The following is an 18808-nucleotide window of genomic DNA, read 5'->3' as shown; positions in this document are numbered from 1 at the left end:
GGAGTTGCTTCCGACTCATAGCGACCCTATAGGGCAGAGTAGAACTGCCCCATAGCGTTCCTAAGGAGCAGCTGGTGGATTCAAACTGCCATCCTTTTGGTTAGCAGCTGAACTCTTAACCACTGCACCACCAGGGCTCCAATATTATTAATAGTAGTAAATATTTTAGACTTGCCAGCCATATGGTCTCTGATGCAACTACTCAATACTGTTTTTGAAAGCAGCCATACATGATAGTAAATGAATGGGCATGGCTGTGTTCCAATAAAATTTTATTTACCAAAATAAGTGTGCGGCCTACTGGTCTTAGATTGCCAAAGACCCCTTGTTTTTAGGGTTAAGGAAGCTTTGAAGAATTCAAGTCTTTGTCATTTGTAATGAATTGGCCATGTCCTCCATAAGCTAGGTGAGATGGGCTGTCCAGATGACAGGAGTCTCTGTCCCTAACAGAGTTATAATGTAGTAGATAAGGCCAAAATGAAGCATAAAATCATTGTAATACTTTATAGGACATGATAGTTTATTTGGAAGTGCTCCCACCAACCAGCTTGCCAAGAAAACTGCATAATTTTGAAGTTTGAACTCTCTCTTCCTTTTCTGAAATACAGATGAAATGCTTGATAGGAGAAATGTGAAGTCTATCTTCATAATAAAATAATAGTTTGGTAGGAAAGAGAATTGACTCGACAGGTTTTTGTTATAGTTGTTGTTTTGGTTTTGGCAGGAAAGAAGAAGGGAAAACCCAAATACATTTTCCATGTGAGAAACTTTGTAACACTATAGATTACAAGAAAAGTGAGTAAAGAGAAGGGCCTTTGAAAAATGTTAATCTTTTTATCGGTTTCATTTCCTTTAATGTTTCTATGAGAAATGATTAAAATATGGAGAATGTTTTTATAAATTACTTTTGGCTGGTTGACTGTGCCTTTTAAAATGCATCTCCAAGCTTAACTCAAACCACATTCCCTCTCAATTTTTTTACAATTGCCTAAATAAACCAATAATACCTCTTGAAGTGCTTAGCGGTATATCATTATATTTAATTTTGATAGAATTTAAAAGAAAAAGGACAAAGTTTGAGAAACACTTTTAACAAAGTGATAGGTAAATTTTTGAAAGATGAGCAGCTACTGGGATGCTACCATATTTTAGCTGATTAGGTAATTAAAATAACCAAAAAAATCCATTGCTGTCTAGTCAGTTATGACTCACAGCGACCCTGTAGGACAGAATAGAACTGCCCCATAGTGTTTCTAAGGAGCAGCTGGTTTGAACTGCCGACTTCCTGGTTAGCAGCCAGCCTCTTAACCATTGCACCACCAGGGCTCTGCAATCCTCAAAGGATATGAGGTTAAAAAAAAAATCCTTAGTAATCTTAAATCGTGTATTCTTACCTTAAATCCTCTTTTCCACTCTCCTATACCTGCTTCCTAGCATTAATTATTTCCTAGTGTATCCAAACCAAACCTGTTTCTGTCAAGCCAGTTCCGACTCAGGGCATCCAGATGTGTTATAGAGTAGAACCGCTCCATAGGGTTTTCTTGGCTGTAATCTTTATAGAAGTAGATTGCCAGGCCTTTCTTCCAAGGCACCGCTGGGTGCATTCTAACCACCAACCTTTATGTTAGTAAAAAAAAATAGTCGAGTGCAAATCGTTTGTGCCACCCAGTATAAGTAGCCTCAATTCTTTCATATTTGATGTATTGAACTCTTACAATATATACAACGTACATTTTTAAAGATCTGCATTTGTTTGTTCTCGTGCTTGGCACTAGAAGATACAGTTTTGAAAGATTCAGCACTCAGTTTTCTCACAGTTTAAATTAAATCCACTATTCAACATCTTGCTATAAGGGGAGGGGTATGAGAAAGAGTTTCCCAGGAAGCTTTGATTATAAAGAGAAGAAGAACCTATCCATTCCTGGGAAGCAAAGAAACAAGAAAGCATTCTTAGCGAAAGCTTTACCCAAATAAAAGTGGGTAAATGAAGTTACCAGGTAAAGAAAGGAGAGATTTTTCAAGTTGAATTTCTATTCAAATTTCACAAGACAAAAAGAAAAACTCTAAAATCAAGAAAGTTGCATGGCCCTTGGGGCTCCTAGGCTTTTTGATATCAAGCCATGTAGCTAGAAAGGTATCTGCCATTTGTTTTGGAAAGTCAAGCATGTAGTGTGAGCTCATGTTAATAAAAATGGTCATTCAGGCATATTCAGGGTAGAAAAGTAACAACTCACCACCTGTTCTTCAACACCTTCCCTCTGTTGTTGGTGGGTGCCGTGGAGTCACTTTCGACTCATAGTGACTCCATGTGACAGAGTAGAACTCTCTCTCTCTCACAGGATTTTCTAGGTCGCTGAGTCAGAATTGACTCGATGGCAAAGGTTTTTTTTTTTTTTTCTCCCCCGTTAATCTTTCAGGACTAGACTGCTAGGTCTTTCTTTCACAGAGCCGCTAGGTGGCATCTCAGTTCGCAGCCCAGCACTTAATCTTTATGCCACAGTGGCTTCTGTCTTTCCTCTAGTCCGTCTTTTGTGTTCTCTTCACTTACCCAAGTGCTTCACCATGTAAGGCTACTGACTTTCCTCTCAGGACAATAGAGTCTATAGTATGGCCATCACAAAGTTCAATGTGAACAACTGGTGGGATCTCTAAGGAGCAGCTATACCCCTTTTGGAAGAAGCTAAACAATACTTAGAAACCAAAAAGGAAACCCGTTGCCGATGAGTCGGTTCCGACTCACAGCGACCCTATAGGACAGAGTAGAACGGCCCCATAGGGTTTTCAAGGAGCGGCTGGTAAATTCAAAAAATAGAGATGAGCTTACTTGCTTTAAAATATATCTAAAAGATTCAATTCATATAGTTTCCAGGCAAATTTATTTGAAGAGTGACCCCTGAGTCCTTACTGTGCGCGGGCGCGTGCGCGTGCGCACTCTTCACATTGGGTGCCAGAGGATCAGTTTGAAGTCCTGTTTATGTTGCTTTCTAACCATAAAAGTTAAAAAAAAAAAAAACTCATTTAACTACTCAGCTATTGTTTTCTACATCTGAAAAAAGTAGAGTTTTTCCAATTTTAAAGTTCTATGATTATATGGTCATTTTTAGTTTCAAATCTTAAAAATCTCCCATCTAAGCTCTCCTTTATTTCTAAACTCTCACAAATACATAGCTAGTTAATTAATTATGACATCTCATCATAGGTCTATTCCACTCAAGTAAAGCCGACTGTTCACAGAAATGTACACGATCCAACCTTGAAATTAGAAAAAAAAATGCATTTACCCATTTTTGTTACATAACGCTATTTAAATATTTAGTGACAAAATTTCATTGCTTTTTCTGATAGTTGTGTACATCTGTATTATATCTGCATAAATTAAAGTTGTCTGCCTAAGACTTAAACATCTAGAAGGCAGAGCTAAATGTCGATTCACTCACTGCGTAATGGAATACGTTTAATAAAATGCACCGTAAGACTGATGACTGTGGGGACTTTAGTGTCCCATGGATTTAAGCATGTTGCTGAAAGGAGTAAAATGTGGATTATACCATTTGTTATTTACATGAGCTTTCTTTTTACTAAGGTCATTGCTAGAAAAATGTTTCTGGTAATAGTGTGTTCACCATTATCAAGAGTGAAAGTTATCATTTTGTCAGGGTCAGATTTAAGGTGGTCAGATACTTAGCAATAATATTAGAATTCTTTATGGATCTATTCTTGATACTTTCCCTACTCATTTTTTATATTTTGTAGCCACTAAAAAATATTTTATCAACAAGTAAATGTAAATATTTACAGATAAATATACCATCTTTCATAACCCAAAACATGTTTCAAGACCCATTTGCATCTTTAATAATAGGTTATAGGTGACTTACTATTATTTTTGCAAATCAAAAAGTTTCTCATTTGTGAAACGAAATTGGAAACCAGGAGAATTTGTGATGTCACTCTATATAAATACATATATTTTTAAATAACAATTTGTGTACCTGTGTTTGTGTGTGTGTGTGTATAGAGAGACAGTCCCTGGGTAGTGCAAATGCTTGGCTGCTAACTAAAAGGTTTGAGGTTCGAGTCCACCCAGAGGTGCCTCAGAAGAAAGGCCTGGTGACCTAAGTCAGAAAAATCAGCCATTGAAACACCTATGGAGCTCAATTCTACTCTGAGACACATGGGGTCACGATGAATCAGGATCAACTTGACAGCAACTGGTATATATATAAATATATATATATTATATATATATGTAATCTTTTCACCCACCCACTCACCCGTACATCCATTACTATGACTTGCTATCTTTCTACATAAGGTACCACTACAATGATAAAATAGGATCAGAGTTACACAGAAATTTAGAGCTCAAAAGATCCTTAGACATCATTTTAAAAGCAAAGAATTACTTCCTAAAGCTGTCCAAGACAGCACAAGCAATAAGAACCATAGCTGGAATCTAATCCACATGTCCTGATTACAAGTTCAGTTTTCATTCCACCACAGCTCACTGTCTGCGCAGATATTTGTTACATAGATAGATATATACTGCACCTTAGTAGATAAAAAAATATGTCACTGCTGATACTATTTTCTGTGAGGAATGCTCTGCTGTCAACAGGATTCTTGTTTGAGCTTTGAAATTTAGTGACAGTTACCCATCAGCCCCATCTCCACAGCTTGTTTCTCCTCCTAGACATTTTTACATGTAATCAATATAAGAACCTCCTGTCAGGTATCAACCAGGTCTTTCAACCACAATTATCTGTTAAGGTATTGTCTTTGAGTCAGAGGAAATGGATGTTGGAGTCAAAGACAAGTCTGCTGACACATACAAAAAATTACAAATACTATTCAGCTGCTCTATCCTCAGAGTATATGATAACAAGATAAATGGGAAATGCTTTCTGTCTACCATAGTCTTTGACTATAGCAAGACACATATACTAGTTGTTTCTTGCAGCACATGCCAAATGCATCTCAATTTGTATTAAATAGCTAAGCATTAGCATAGCTAATTACTTTAGAGAGGTTTTCTTTCTCAAGTAGGAAATCCATCTTTCTTCTGAGCAAAGGGCATTTACCATCCCCCCATTCCCAACTGAATTAGTTCCATGATTTCCTTCCTTTCTGTTTCCTACTCAGCTACTACCCAAAGACCAGATCTCTGATGATCTTGCAGTCTCTGAGTTTGTTTTTTTTTTTTTTTTTGGTCTAGATTAGGAATAAAGTTTGCCTACCAGTACCTTCTATGCTGATCTGAAGCTTTTCTAAACTTCCCTAAAAATAAACTTATAAAAACACCATGCAAATTGTTCACATGTGCATATAGAGATAACTGTCAACTAGGAAACATCTATATTTCTTGGAAAACCCTAAAAGGAGGCTGATTCACTCAGGATATGTGTAAATGCAAGTGATAGGAAGGCCTCTCAATGGAAGTGACATTTAAGCTCAGATTTGAAAGATGAAATGGCATTAGTGCTAGGAAAGTTAGAGTGATGCCAGGCAGAATTTACACATTTTACTTTATTCGATATGTAATAAACTGTCAAAAATATTTGAAAAGGAAAGTTACATTCTAATTGAGGGGGTGGGGAGTTGTATTTAAGCCTAAAATATACAAGAGGCCCCAGGAAGTCCCACCATTATGGAGCCCGGCCTTCACTCCCAATGCAAATCACCCTTTTTAAGAGGCTATCTCCTATTGGTCACCCTGCTGTCCACTAAACTTTTTGAAGACTGTGGGCCTTAAGATTTTAGCAGCAGATGCAACTTGATTATAGCAGAGTAGTTTGCAGTTAAGTAAAATCCTATGCTTGAAATGTAGGGACATTTTTGTAATATAATTTGAAAAGTTTGATAGGTTTCTTTGGATGGACAACTGTTTTACAAGCATATGATACTAGGTATTATTATAGATTCTTTGGATGGCAGGACGCAGCATAAAGACACTCACATAGCTGAAAGGTAGACTCGTTGTTACATACAGCTCCAAACAAGTGAAGGCTACCAGGCAGGGCAGCACAGGGCTTTGGAATTGGATTGTCTAGGTTTTATGGGCTTCCCTGGGATTGAATATTCTGAATAATTCTACAGGCTCTGGGGCATAGATGCTGTCCCTAGTTGTTTGATACTTGGTCCCTAGGCGATTAGGGTGGGTGCATAGTGGGCCCTGAGTATGTGAGCCAGATAATGGAACTGTCTGGAGTGTGGACTTAATCAGCTGCTCAAGAAGGAGAACTGACAGGCCTCTAACCAGGGCCTTAAAACTGGATCAAGACAGCTTTTGTGATGTAACAACAACCTAGACTCTCAACACTCAGTGGTGACTCTGAGAAGAATTACTGTAATACCCAATAAGCACCATCAAGGGAAGAGTCTATATGGGAAAGATGTGACGTAACCACTTACCTACACATGACCCTCTCATCGCTATTACACCTGCTGGTGGAAATGCTCTGCCTCCCCTGGGTGAAAGAGGCAGCCCAGCTCCCTACAACCGCAGGCTGCTGAACGTAATCAACAACTTCCCTTTAATATGAGCATGTACAGTGCTAGGCCTGGAGAAGACCCAGCAATAAGTAACTATTTCCTTTCCTCTCCTCTTCTCTTTGGCTCTAAGGAGGGCAGAAGGTAGTATTAAAGCTTACTTTCAGGGTCAGCACCATCAGTTGTACAGGTTGTGCACTGCATATACATAGCAGTGCCATTCACTTTATTGCTTACACAAAATATGCCCCCTGGGGTTTGTACATGGTAGACATCCTTGATTTGGCTTCACTCGTATCTTGTGAGCCTTTGTGGTGCTCATTCATTTTGAGAAATAAAAGCCTGATATTATATTCATCATTGGAACCACAAAATTAGTCTTTACATATATATAATTGTATCTATACATATCAAGAAAACCCTGGTGGCATAGTGGTTAAGTGCTATGGCTGCTAACCAAAGGGTTGGCAGTTCGAATCCGCCAGGCGCTCCTTGGAAACTCTATGGGGCAGTTCTACTCTGTCCTACAGGGTCGCTATGAGTCAGAATTGACTTGATGGCACTGGGTTTGGTTTTGGTTTTTATACATATCAAATTATATATATATATATATACATATACATGTATACTTATTTTTACAACAATACTAGAAGGTGAGATTTTTTTTGTGTGTGTATACTTATTTTTACAACAATACTAAATTTTTACAACAATACTAGAAGGTGAGATTTTAGAAATAGCGAGATTACTTTGCAGAGATATGAAGTAACAGACTTGGACAATGGCACAGAGAACAGTATTAGGTGGATCAAAAGTGAAGAAAACATTCACTGAGACAGCAGTAATAGACAAGCTATCAAGGGTCTAAACCTGAGCAGAGCCAGAAAGAAAACAAATCAGAAGAAGGATGAGACCTTGCAAAATAAACACATTTTTATTTTCATCATTAGATGTAAGCATAAGAAAGAGTTCAAAATGATTCCCAAGTGTCAAGCCTATGCAAGTGGAAGGGTTATGATGTCCAATTAATCAGAGTTCCATTTTTAGATTCAAAAAAGTATTTATATCAAAGCACCAATTCCAGGAGATGGCACGAGGCAGGCATATTTATCTTCATTTTCTGCATCAGTGCTTTCAAACTTTTCACTCACACCTTCTGATGGGAAAGAAAAAAAAACCACAGAAAATCTGAAATAGCTTATCATGCATTAATTACGTTCACTCCTTGATTAAAAATTACTCAATTTAGCAACTCGAAAGATTAGATAGGAAACTTAGGGGGCAGCAAATTTATGTAAATGGAGGAGGAATAACTTGGAAAAGGAGGGTGAGAATGCTTACACAACTTAAAGAATGTAACTGTCATGGACTGAATTATGTCCCTCCCAAAATGTGTATATTAACTTGGTTCGGCCATGATTCCCAGTACTCTGTGATTATCTTCCATTTTGCAATTGTAATTTTATGTTAAAAGGATTAGGGTGGGATTGTAACACCACCCTTACTCAGGTCACCTCCCTGATCCAATGTAAAGGGAGTTTCCCTGGGGTGTGGCCTGTGCCATCTTTTATCACTTAAGAGATAAAAGTAAAGAGAAGAAAGCAGCATAACCACCAAGAAAGCAGCACCAAGAGCAGAGCATGTCCTTTGGACCCGGGGTCCCTGTGCCTGTGAAGCTCCTCGACCAGGGGAAGGTTGAGAACAAAGACCTTCCTCCAGAGCAGACAGAGAGAGAAAGCCTTCCCCTGGAGCTGACGCCCTGAATTTGGACTTGTAACCTACTAGACTGTGAGAAAATAAATTTCTCTTTGTTAAAGCCATTCACTTGTGGTATTTCTGTTATGGCAGCACTAGATGACTAAGACGGTAATCAATGTCACTAAATGGTACATGTAGACAGTGTTGAGTTGGTTTATGTTTTGCTGGTATATTCTCAACAACCACAAAATAAAATTATATGCACATAAAAAGAAATCTATATGAGATCAAACTGACAACAGGAACTTGAAGGTAAGATAGGAAACTTAGAGGGCAATGAGTTAAGGGGAAAGGCACAACTCACAAAAGGAGGGTGAGAGTGGTTGCGCAACTCAAAGAATGTAATCAAAGTCACTGAGCTCTACATGTAGAAATGGTTGAATGTATGTTTTGTTGTGTATGTTCTCAACAATAAGAACAACAAAAAATTAAAAATACAAAAAAAGGACTTTTTCATTAAGTTAAAGCAAAGATATTCTGGACTAACTCTAAAGCAGAATTGAAATGACACACAAAATAGCAACTGCAATACAATATTTTACATGAAAATTGATCAAATATCACTCAAAAATTTCAGTTACCTGAGATTTTATTGCCTCTGTATAATGATGCGTGAAATTGTGTTTTCATTAAAACTGGTAGTTGTTAGTAGAAACAGCAAGAGCATCACATATACCTTGTTTGAATCTGAACATATTCTCTATCAATGTAACTCTGAGAAAAGGACTTAATTTGTCTGGGCCTCAGTGTCTTTATCTGCAATATGGGAGTAGTAATACCTACCTTCCACCACCCATCTGCCAGTTTGTCATACTGTGGTGGCTTGCTGTTCTTATGCCACCAGTATTTCAAATACCAGGAGGGTTACCCATGGTGGACAGGTTTCAGCTAAGCTTCCAGACTAAGACAGAATAGGAAGAAAGGCCTGGTGACCTACTTCTGAAAATTAGTCAATGAAAACCCTATGGATCACAGAATATTGTACGAGACTTTGACTCACTTACTTTGGACACATTATCAGCAAGGACTGATCTCCGGAGAAGGCCATCATATTTGGTAAAGTGGAGGGCCAACGAAGGTAAGGGAAGCCCTCAATGAGAGGGACTGACACAATGGCCGCAACAATAGACTCAAATATACCAATGAGCGTGAGGATGATGCAAGATCTGGCAATGTTTTGTTCTGTTGTACATGGGGTTGCCACGAATCAGAGCTGACTCCGTGGCAACTAACAACAACAACAATACCTACCTTACATGGGTCTCGAGGTTAAATAAGTAAAGCACAAGCAGAGTGTGGGGCAATTATAGTTGCTTAGTATCATGGATTGAATTGTGTCCCCCCAAAATATGTGTCAACTTGGCTAGGCCATGATTCCCAGTATTGTGTGATTGTCCTCCATTTTGTGATCTGATGTGAATATCTCATGTGTTGTAAATCCTAACCTCTATGATGTTAATGAGGCAGGCTTAGAGGCAGTTATGTCATTGAGGCAGGACTCAATCTACAGGATTAGGTTGTATCTTGCTCAAGTCAATCTCTTTTGAGATATAAAAGAGAGAATCGAGCAGAGAGAAGAGGGACCTCATGCCGCCAAGAAAGAAGCACTGAGAGTGGAGTACGTCCTTTGGACCTGGGATCCCTGTGCTGAGAAGCTCCTAGACCAGGGGAAGATTGATGACAAGGACCTTCCCTCAGAACCAACAGAGAGAGAAAATCTTCCCCGGGAGCCAGCACTCTAAATTCAGACTTCTAGCCTCCTAGACTGTGAGAGAATAAACTCCTGTTTGTTAAAGCCATCCACTTGTAGTATTTCTGTTATAGCAGTACTTGATAACTAAGACACTTAGTAAATAGCTACTAATATTATCATTGGTCTCTTATGTGAGAAAACTACTACATAATGAAAAGATCCTTAATCGATTATCTTGAAAATCATGCTGAACGCAAAAAATTTCAAATACTATGCCCTCCCTTTTTCCTTCTCACCCAGAGAGACTTGCACTTCACACAGTAGAAAAATGAGTTCCACTTCAACTGAAAAGCCATCTTCATAAGGCCTTCTCATCATGTGTTATGGTACATTAAAGATGGCCATAAAATCTTTCCTACTCTTTCCACTGAAAAGTCCAACTCCCTCTTCTTGAATCTGGGCTGGCCCAGTGATTTATTTGATCAACAGAATGTATTAGAAATTGTGTTCTTGAACTTCTGAGGCTAAGCCATAAGAAGTCTTGCAGATTCTACCCATGCCTCTTAGAATATTCACTCTGGATAAAATCAGTTACTGTATAGAAATTCCAAATAATCTGAGGTTTCCAGATTATGAGGACACTAAAGCTACATGGAGAAGCGTGTGTGTGTGAGAGAGAGAGAGACAGTGAGAGAGCACCCCAGCTTTTCCAGTCATCCCATTCCAGACTCCAGATATGTGAGTGAAGATGTCATCTTATATATTTCAGCCTTGAGAGATGTGACATAGAGAAGAACTTAGGAATTCATCTGATAGCCAGAACAAAGACCTCCAGACATATTTAAAAAAAACCCAGTCAAGTCATCCCATCTATCACTAGCCGTTCAAACCACCCCAGCTGAGGTCCCAGTTATTGTGGAGCAGAGATGAGTCTTTCACAGTATGCTTTACGTTAATTCTTGACCCACAAAGCTCTGACTATAACATGTTTTTCTGCTGTGTCTACCACTGAGTTCATTACCCTGCAATAGATAACTGGAACATGTGCCTTGATAATGTCTTCTCATTCTAACGCCACAGAACTCCTTCTGCCCATATGCAGCTGAAATGAGGTCTCTTGCTTATTTTTATTACCCCTTTGAGTCATAGAATCTGTTCAGAATCTTCCTTAGACCAAGAGTTAGTAAAAGAGAATTCTAGATTCCAAAATTCCATCATCAGTATGATAACTAACAAAAAATGGAACTGTCAAATTCCACTCAGACGCACCCCATTACTTTGCCAGGTTTATACAGCAGATGAACCAAATGTTCTAAGTGCTTGAATCTGACTGATTAAAAGTAGGCAACTCTCATCTTCAACTTCATCCCCTCTAACTCAACTTATGGTGACAGAAGATTCTCTAGTCAACCTCCAGATTTCCTGATGCACCTCCTGTCTCTGAAATGTGATGTGTAGAAGAGGCATCTCTAGAAGAGTTCAGGTATAAATCAGACAAGCAATCAAAGGGAAACTAAAGCAGCAAAGGAAAAACAACCACACCTACACTGCAGCATTCAGAAGAAAAGCCAAGAGATAAGAGAACCAAGTGTACAGCAGAACTATATTGGTGGTTTCTATCCGAACAATATAGATCAATAAATAGGTTTCTGGGATGATGAGTTCTATACCATGTTACTTGCACCAGAGTTGGGGCTTAACCAAGGACAAAATACTTTAAGAAGCCAGAGTCATTGCCTCTCTGTGTCTACCTCAGGGAATACCTAGGGATATTAGTTCATGTATTTTTGTCTCTAATTTTAGACAGACAGTAAGACTAACTCCTGAGTTTGAGGTAACTTGCCAAATGTTTTTTATTGCAAGCACTCTTGCTTCTTCTTCTTAGGATAAACCATATGGCCTCAGAATCAGGTGTTATTTAGTTTTGGTGCCGGTATCCAATAAACAGAGACAGAGATATGGCAGTACTCCTCACCCCCTGCATTTCCCTTACATCCCTCAACTTCCCAGTAAATCACCAAAGGTAGTCAACTCTGTTTTACAGGTATCTCTTTAAATTCCTTCATTTTAATCAAGTTTCATTGCCCCAACTCAGATATTTGTCATCATCTTAGGCTTCTTGTGGCCACTCTGTGTCTTAGGCTGCGTTCTCTAGAGGAGCAAAACTAGTGAAGCATATATAGATAAATATATAGAGAGAGATTTAACTCAAGGAAGTGGCTCACATGGTTATGGAGGCTGGCAAGTCCCAAATCCATGGGTCTGGTGTCAGGCTGGAGACTTCTCCTGACTCACGTGGTTGCAGGAAGGGGCTGATGAACCCAAAATCAGCAAGTCAGGTGGAAGGCTAATGGTTCATGAGGTTGTAGGAGTTGATAAATACCAAGATTTGCAGGTCAGGTGGAAGGCTGCTGGCTCACAGGGTTGCAGGAGCTGACGAATCCCAAGATCTGCAGGTCAGACAGCAGACTGTTAGCTCATGTGCCAAGAACCAGAGGTCAGAGTATGACAAGTTGGATGTAGTTTCCAGAGCACGTGAACTTTGCCAGAACAGCTATATATACTGGATGCAAGACACACCCTCAAGGAAACTCCCTTTTCAACCAATTGGCTGCTCACATCAGATCACAAAACGGAAGATGATTACATCATCACATGACTGCCAAATTTCATAACCACTGAGAATCATGGCCCAGCCAAGTTGACACACAACCTTAACCATCACAGCCTACTTCTATTTCTGTCCCTCCAGTCTCAACCATTGCCCCTCATATTCATCCTCAACACCATTATCAAAATTTCAAATTTGACCATGTCAATTATCTGTCTAAAACCTTCAATGGGTTTCCAGTGCCCCAAAGATAAAATCCAACTTCTGAGACTTGGTCTGCCAATTTAGCTACTATTTTCTTCACACTTTATATGCCAGTAATTAAAACCTACTATTCTTGTTGTTTTAAAGCTGGTAGCAGTTGCTCTTCTATCTAGAATATTTACTCCCCTTTCATTCACCTAGAAAACTCCTATCGAGCCTTTAAAACCCACTCACAAATGACCTCATCAGTAAAACTTTTTTCTCCCTCTCAAATTAAATCACTCCCTCCTCAAAACTATTGCTATTAACTATACATGTATATTACCTCAGTGTAGCTCAATTTTTGTTCTACCGTAATAACAAATAATTCTTTAAAATGTATTCATTTTTTTAATCCCTAGCATTTTTCTAGTGATGTGTCTGACATTTGATAAACATTAAGTACTTGTATTGATTAAATACTTGAACTGTAGTGAATCAAGTTGTCTGTTCACAATTGTTAGGGCTTCCTGAATCTGGAGTCCAAATTCATGCAGAATTTTCATAATACTACTAGTTTTGATTGAAGGAAGGCAATCATCGAGCTGGAAGCAGACTTCCTCCAGTGAAAAAGTATCTGCAGTCAGAGTTAACAAATACACCCAGAAGTCTATAAAGGAGACTAGGTGGTCTGGTAATTCTGTTCTCAACCAAAGAATTGCTGAGATTTGATCCGCAGGGGGAAGATTGATTTTCCAGCTTAAGTTAAATGAGGCATCGAATAAATGTCAAAAGCATGATATAGACTTACATTCTTCACTGTCACTCCAAGAAAGTTGCCATCCTTCCAACTCCGTTGGAACAAATGCAAGAAAGCCCACTGTGGGCCTTGAACAAAACAGCCACTGTGAATTTACACAGCTTTTTAAACTTCTAAACTGTGTACTGAGAGTGAATAAATGCCCATGATTGAATAGACACATGTGGACAGAAGTTTTTTTCATTGGATTATAGTTTTATTTTTAAAGGAATATTGGTGGCATAGTGGTTAAGAGCTACAGCTGCTAACCAAAAGGTCAGCAGTTCCAATCCACCAGGCACTCCTTGGAAATTCTATGGGGCAGTTTTTACTTTGTCCTATAGGGTTGCTATGAGTGGGAATCGACTTGACGGCAATGGGTTTGGGTTTGTTTCTTTGTTTTTCAACCTATAATTTAGCCATAATACCTTATACCTAAAAGCTCTTTAAATATGAACTTTGCATTATTAAGGCTAATCTTAAATTAGAAAGTCTGAGATTATAGCACAATGTAACCTGTGAGAGCCGGAACTCGATGAGACTGCCTTGTTTTTCTGGCTTTCGCAAGATTTCCGCCTTCAACAGAGTACAGTCTTACCACTTTTCTGTCATTCTCTGTTAGTGGAAAATATTTCAGTTTTCCTACTCTGACAGGTTTCCACCTTGCACAGATTCCAGCTTTCATAGGTTTATTAGGTGACCCTTTTTGAAAAGTTAAAGTGATACGTTAATACCACCCCACACAAAACTTCTAGAAGCCCAGAAGGAAAAATGCAAAATATTACAAAACTCAAAAGATCTTTATTCTAGTCCTGTGGCAGTGACAGTAGAGTCTATTATACATAATTTGAGATTAAAATAAGGAAAGCAATGAAAGGAGAGAATTTTTTATCAAATAAAACAAACTGCCTTTTATGTTGGCCAAAACTCATTTGCAACTAATACTGTGCATTTCAGCTGGACGAAACAGACTCATTTCAACATTGTTCCCATTGATTTTATTCCTAAGTCCATGACAATTTTAGCATGCATTAGAAACACCTGAGTTGAGAGTTTGGGAGGCTTGTTAACATATATCTTCCTGGGCCCTGTTTCCAGAAGTTCTTAATTATTTGGCGTCGGTTAGAAGCCAGGAATATTCATTTTATGAACTCTGTTGGAGATTCCAAGGCAGTAAATCCCTCACACAACACGCTAAGAAACTCTGCCTTCCACAGCCTCATCTACCCTGAGACCAGAAGAACTAGATGGTGCCTGGCTACCACGACCAACCGTTCTGATGACAGGCACAATAGATGGACCCAGTAGACCAGGAGAAAAAGGCAGAACAGAAATCAAACTCTTAAAAAGTCCTGACCAGTTGAGACTGGAGGACTCCCTAAGACTACAGCCCTGAGATATTCTTTAAACCTTAAACCAAAACTATCCCGTGAGGTCATCTTTTAGCAAAAATAATAGATTGGCACACAACATAAAGGATATTACCCATGCATATGGGGCTCCATTAAAAAAACATCTATATGAGACCAAAGAGTCAAGAATTACTCTAAAGCAAAGACGAGAAGACAACGGGGGACAGGCGAACTAGAGTACCAGAAATGGAACAATCAGAGCGCAATGAGAATGTTGACAAATTGTGAAAAATGTAACTAATGCCACTGGACAACTTGTGTAGAAATTTTCAAATGGGAACCTGATTTCCTGTGTAAATTTTCACCAAAAACTCAATAAAATATTATTAAAAAAAGAAAAAGACACTGCATTAAGTAGGGAGATTTGGGGCCCTGGTTTGCACAGAAACACCTGATTTACTCTTATTGTCTTATGTAATTATTAATAGCATCTGTTTTTTAAAAGTTTCCTGCTTTGGAGATAAGTTATATGATCAACTTAGTCATAGCACAAAGGGCATCTTTAGGTTATCCATAAGTTTAAAGACCGTAGAGTTGAGACCAGCTCAGAAACCAGGGAAACAGTTGACGCCTTGGCGGGTATGGGGCTAAAATGACCTTGGTGCTTTTATAGAGTATCTAATCCTGCAGAAAACCAAAACCAAACCTGACCCGTTACCACTGAGTCGATTCAGGTTTTCTTGGGCCAGGCCTTTCTTCCACAGATCTGCTGGGTGGGTGTGAACTGCCAAACTTTAGGTTAGCAGTCAATTGTAAAACGCTTGCGCAACCCACGGAAAACTTCCAGAAGCAGTCACAAGATTTCCACTTTCTCCTTGGAGCCCACTGTGCTAAAGGAACCTCAGTAAACCAATTAAACTCACTCATATCTGTCTCATTTGGATTTACCCACACTCCTAGAATTTGGGCCTATCTGAGCCAGCCTTTTCTATCTGAAAATTAGAAGAGCCATTTGGCTCACAGTATTCCATTCCTGTTTTCTCACCTGTTTTCAACACACTGTTAAACTTTTCCCCATATGAGAATATTTCTGGCACATAGGATCCAGGACATAAGTTAATGTGAATTCAGTATCTCAGGAATCTCCAGCCTGATGCCAAGAAATTCATGAGTGCTTTAGAATTACTGCAATGAGTACATGACTTCATATTTGCTCCTGTTGTTGTTGCAGGGTACCATCGAGTCGATTTCCACTCATAGCAACCCCATGTGACAGAGTAGAACTTCCCCATAGGGTTTTCTACACTGTAATCATTACCAGAGCGAATTGCCAGGTCTTTCTCCAATGGAGCCACCGGGTGAGTTCGAACTAACAAGCAAGTCCCTAACTATTGTGCCACCAAGGCTCCCTCATATCTGCTCCTATCATTGTCATTATACTGAAAAATCCCATGTCTACACAAATAAACACATTAATATTTGTCAAATGTCTACAGATGATTTCATGACTAATGCAGCTGGCATGCCTCGCTTCACCCATAGCAAGATAAAAATAAGAGCATAAAACCATTTAAATTCTCACTAAACAGCTCAATGTTCCAGCTCATTACTGGAAAAATAAGTTTTTCTCTTTCCCCTAATTGCCGTGATAAAGTCAAAATGTTTCCAGGGAGCTTTGACTCACATCAAATTGTTCATCTTGGTGGCTCTCACCCATCACTGCAGTAGAAACTTAGATGTGGCAGGAAGACTCTGCCACCACCACTGGCATGTATGTGGCTGCCCAGACAGAGAGCTGATATATTCCTGTGAACACCTTGGAGATTCAAAGGAGCCCTTTGCCTTAGGGCTGTTTTCCCTGTCATCACTGACTGGGCACCTACCTGTCAAAGTCTGCCATGTTTCAAGTCCAGGTTCACTGAGACTGTACTCAGCCATAAGGGTAAAAAAAATTGGCCTAAGGATCCAAAGTTTCAGTTCTTTAAATGCATTCACACAGCTCTTTGGCCAGGGGGCAATCCTGTCCCCTAGGAGAACTAGCATGGGACACATTCTACCACTTCATTAAATCACAATTTCCATTTCCCTGTACTACCACCCAATTCTGTGTAGCTGCATTTCCAAAATAAAAATGAAAATAAAAATAAAAACCAACTCATGGCGACCTCATGCATTACAGAGTAGAACTGCCCCATAAGGTTTTTCTTGGCTGTAATCTTATGGAAGCAGATCACCAGGTCTTTCTCCTGAAGCACTGCTGGGTGGATTCAGACCACCAACCTTTAGGTTAGAAGTCGAGCACAATCTGTTTGTTCCATACAGGGACTTTAAGTGACTTTATACCTGATAAAATCTTTATCCACTAATAGACACTGGGTGGCTGTTCACCAAGCCCATTTCCTTTTTTCCTGGGTGCACAGCTATATTACACTTCCAAGTTTCTCTTAATATAGATATGGCCATGAAACTGGTTTCTGGCCATTGGGGTGTCAGAAGACATGAGGTATGCCACTTGCTCTTTGTGGTTCTACACCATCTCTCTTTCCCTCTCTACTGGCTGTACATTGATACCCCAGGTAAACTGGGAATTCATGTTTTAAAAATAAGGAAGACACAAGACTGAGGAGCCTTGGTCCTGAATCATCAATTGTAGGAGACCATCTGATTAGGAACACGCACATTCCATATTACGTGAATGAGTAGGTTTTATTGTGTTACACTGCTGAGATTTTAGAATTTGTCCGTTATATTATCTAATGGTATTTTAGCTAATACACAGACCTTCACAGATTGTACTTTTAGCAACTTGGATAGGGATAGCTCTACTTACTGTAACATCCACTGCCATTGAGTCAATTTTGACTCATAGGGACTGTATATAACAGAGTAGAACTGCCCCATAGGGTTTCCAAGGCTGTAAATCTGTACGGAAGCAGATGGCCGCATCTTTCTTCCATGGAGCAGCTGGTTGATTCGAACCGATGAACTTGGCAGCCTGGCGTTTAACCACTGCACCACCAGGGCTCCTTGCATACTATAATAAGTTTTCTTAACTTTGAATCTTTTGAAATAGAAGGATTTGGGATCTCAGACATGTCCCTGAAAGAAGTCTCCTAATCGTGTTAATGGAACTTGTCATACCCTCTGCTATAAATTTGCCTATATTAAAAGTTTTCACCAAAATCTTTGTATTTTTTCAATGAATGGATGCTAAAAATTCAACTACCCTCAAGGATAGGATGTTCGTTGAAAGTTTAGGGTATTGAAAAATGATCCTTTTACTCAAAATGTGAGAACCATGAAAATCTATAGCTTTTTTCAGGATATGCTTTATGCTAATATAATCATATTATTTTAAAACTTTAATTTTGTATAGTTATATCCTTAATAGCACTTTTTTTCTCCCCTGAGAAGGAGAGCCAAGGAGTCATTTGGCTCCACTGAGTACAGTTTGAAATAATAACAATAATAGTAGCTGATGCAGTTATTACTAGATACCAGGCACTACTCCAAGCACCTAACAAATCTTAACATATTTAATCTTTTCAAGCAACCCATGAGGAAAATAATTTTATTATCTCCATTTGTGGCTGAGAAAGCAGAGGCACAATGTCACACAACTAGCAAGTGTCAGGAATGAGATTCAAACCTAGGCCTTGTGGCTCCACGGTTTGTGTTCTTGACCATTAAAAAAAAAACTACGAGATACTATTTCACTTTGAAAAGCTCTTACCTAACATAAGCACATAAGGATTATACATGAAAAGAAAAAAACGGCCAAGGAGGTTTAGTGACTTTCTCAAAGTCAGAGAGCAATATGGTAGCAGAGGTAGGCCTAAAACTCAGTTGGGAACTCACAGAAGAGTACTGTGTCATAGGAATCACCACGCAATTAAAATGTGGGTATTGGCAATTTTGATTTT

The sequence above is a fragment of the Elephas maximus genome, chromosome X, assembly GCF_024166365.1.
Source record: "Elephas maximus indicus isolate mEleMax1 chromosome X, mEleMax1 primary haplotype, whole genome shotgun sequence".
Classification (NCBI taxonomy): Eukaryota; Metazoa; Chordata; class Mammalia; order Proboscidea; family Elephantidae; genus Elephas; species Elephas maximus.
The sequence above is the reverse complement of the archived record's forward strand: the minus strand, read 5'-3'. Positions refer to the sequence as shown.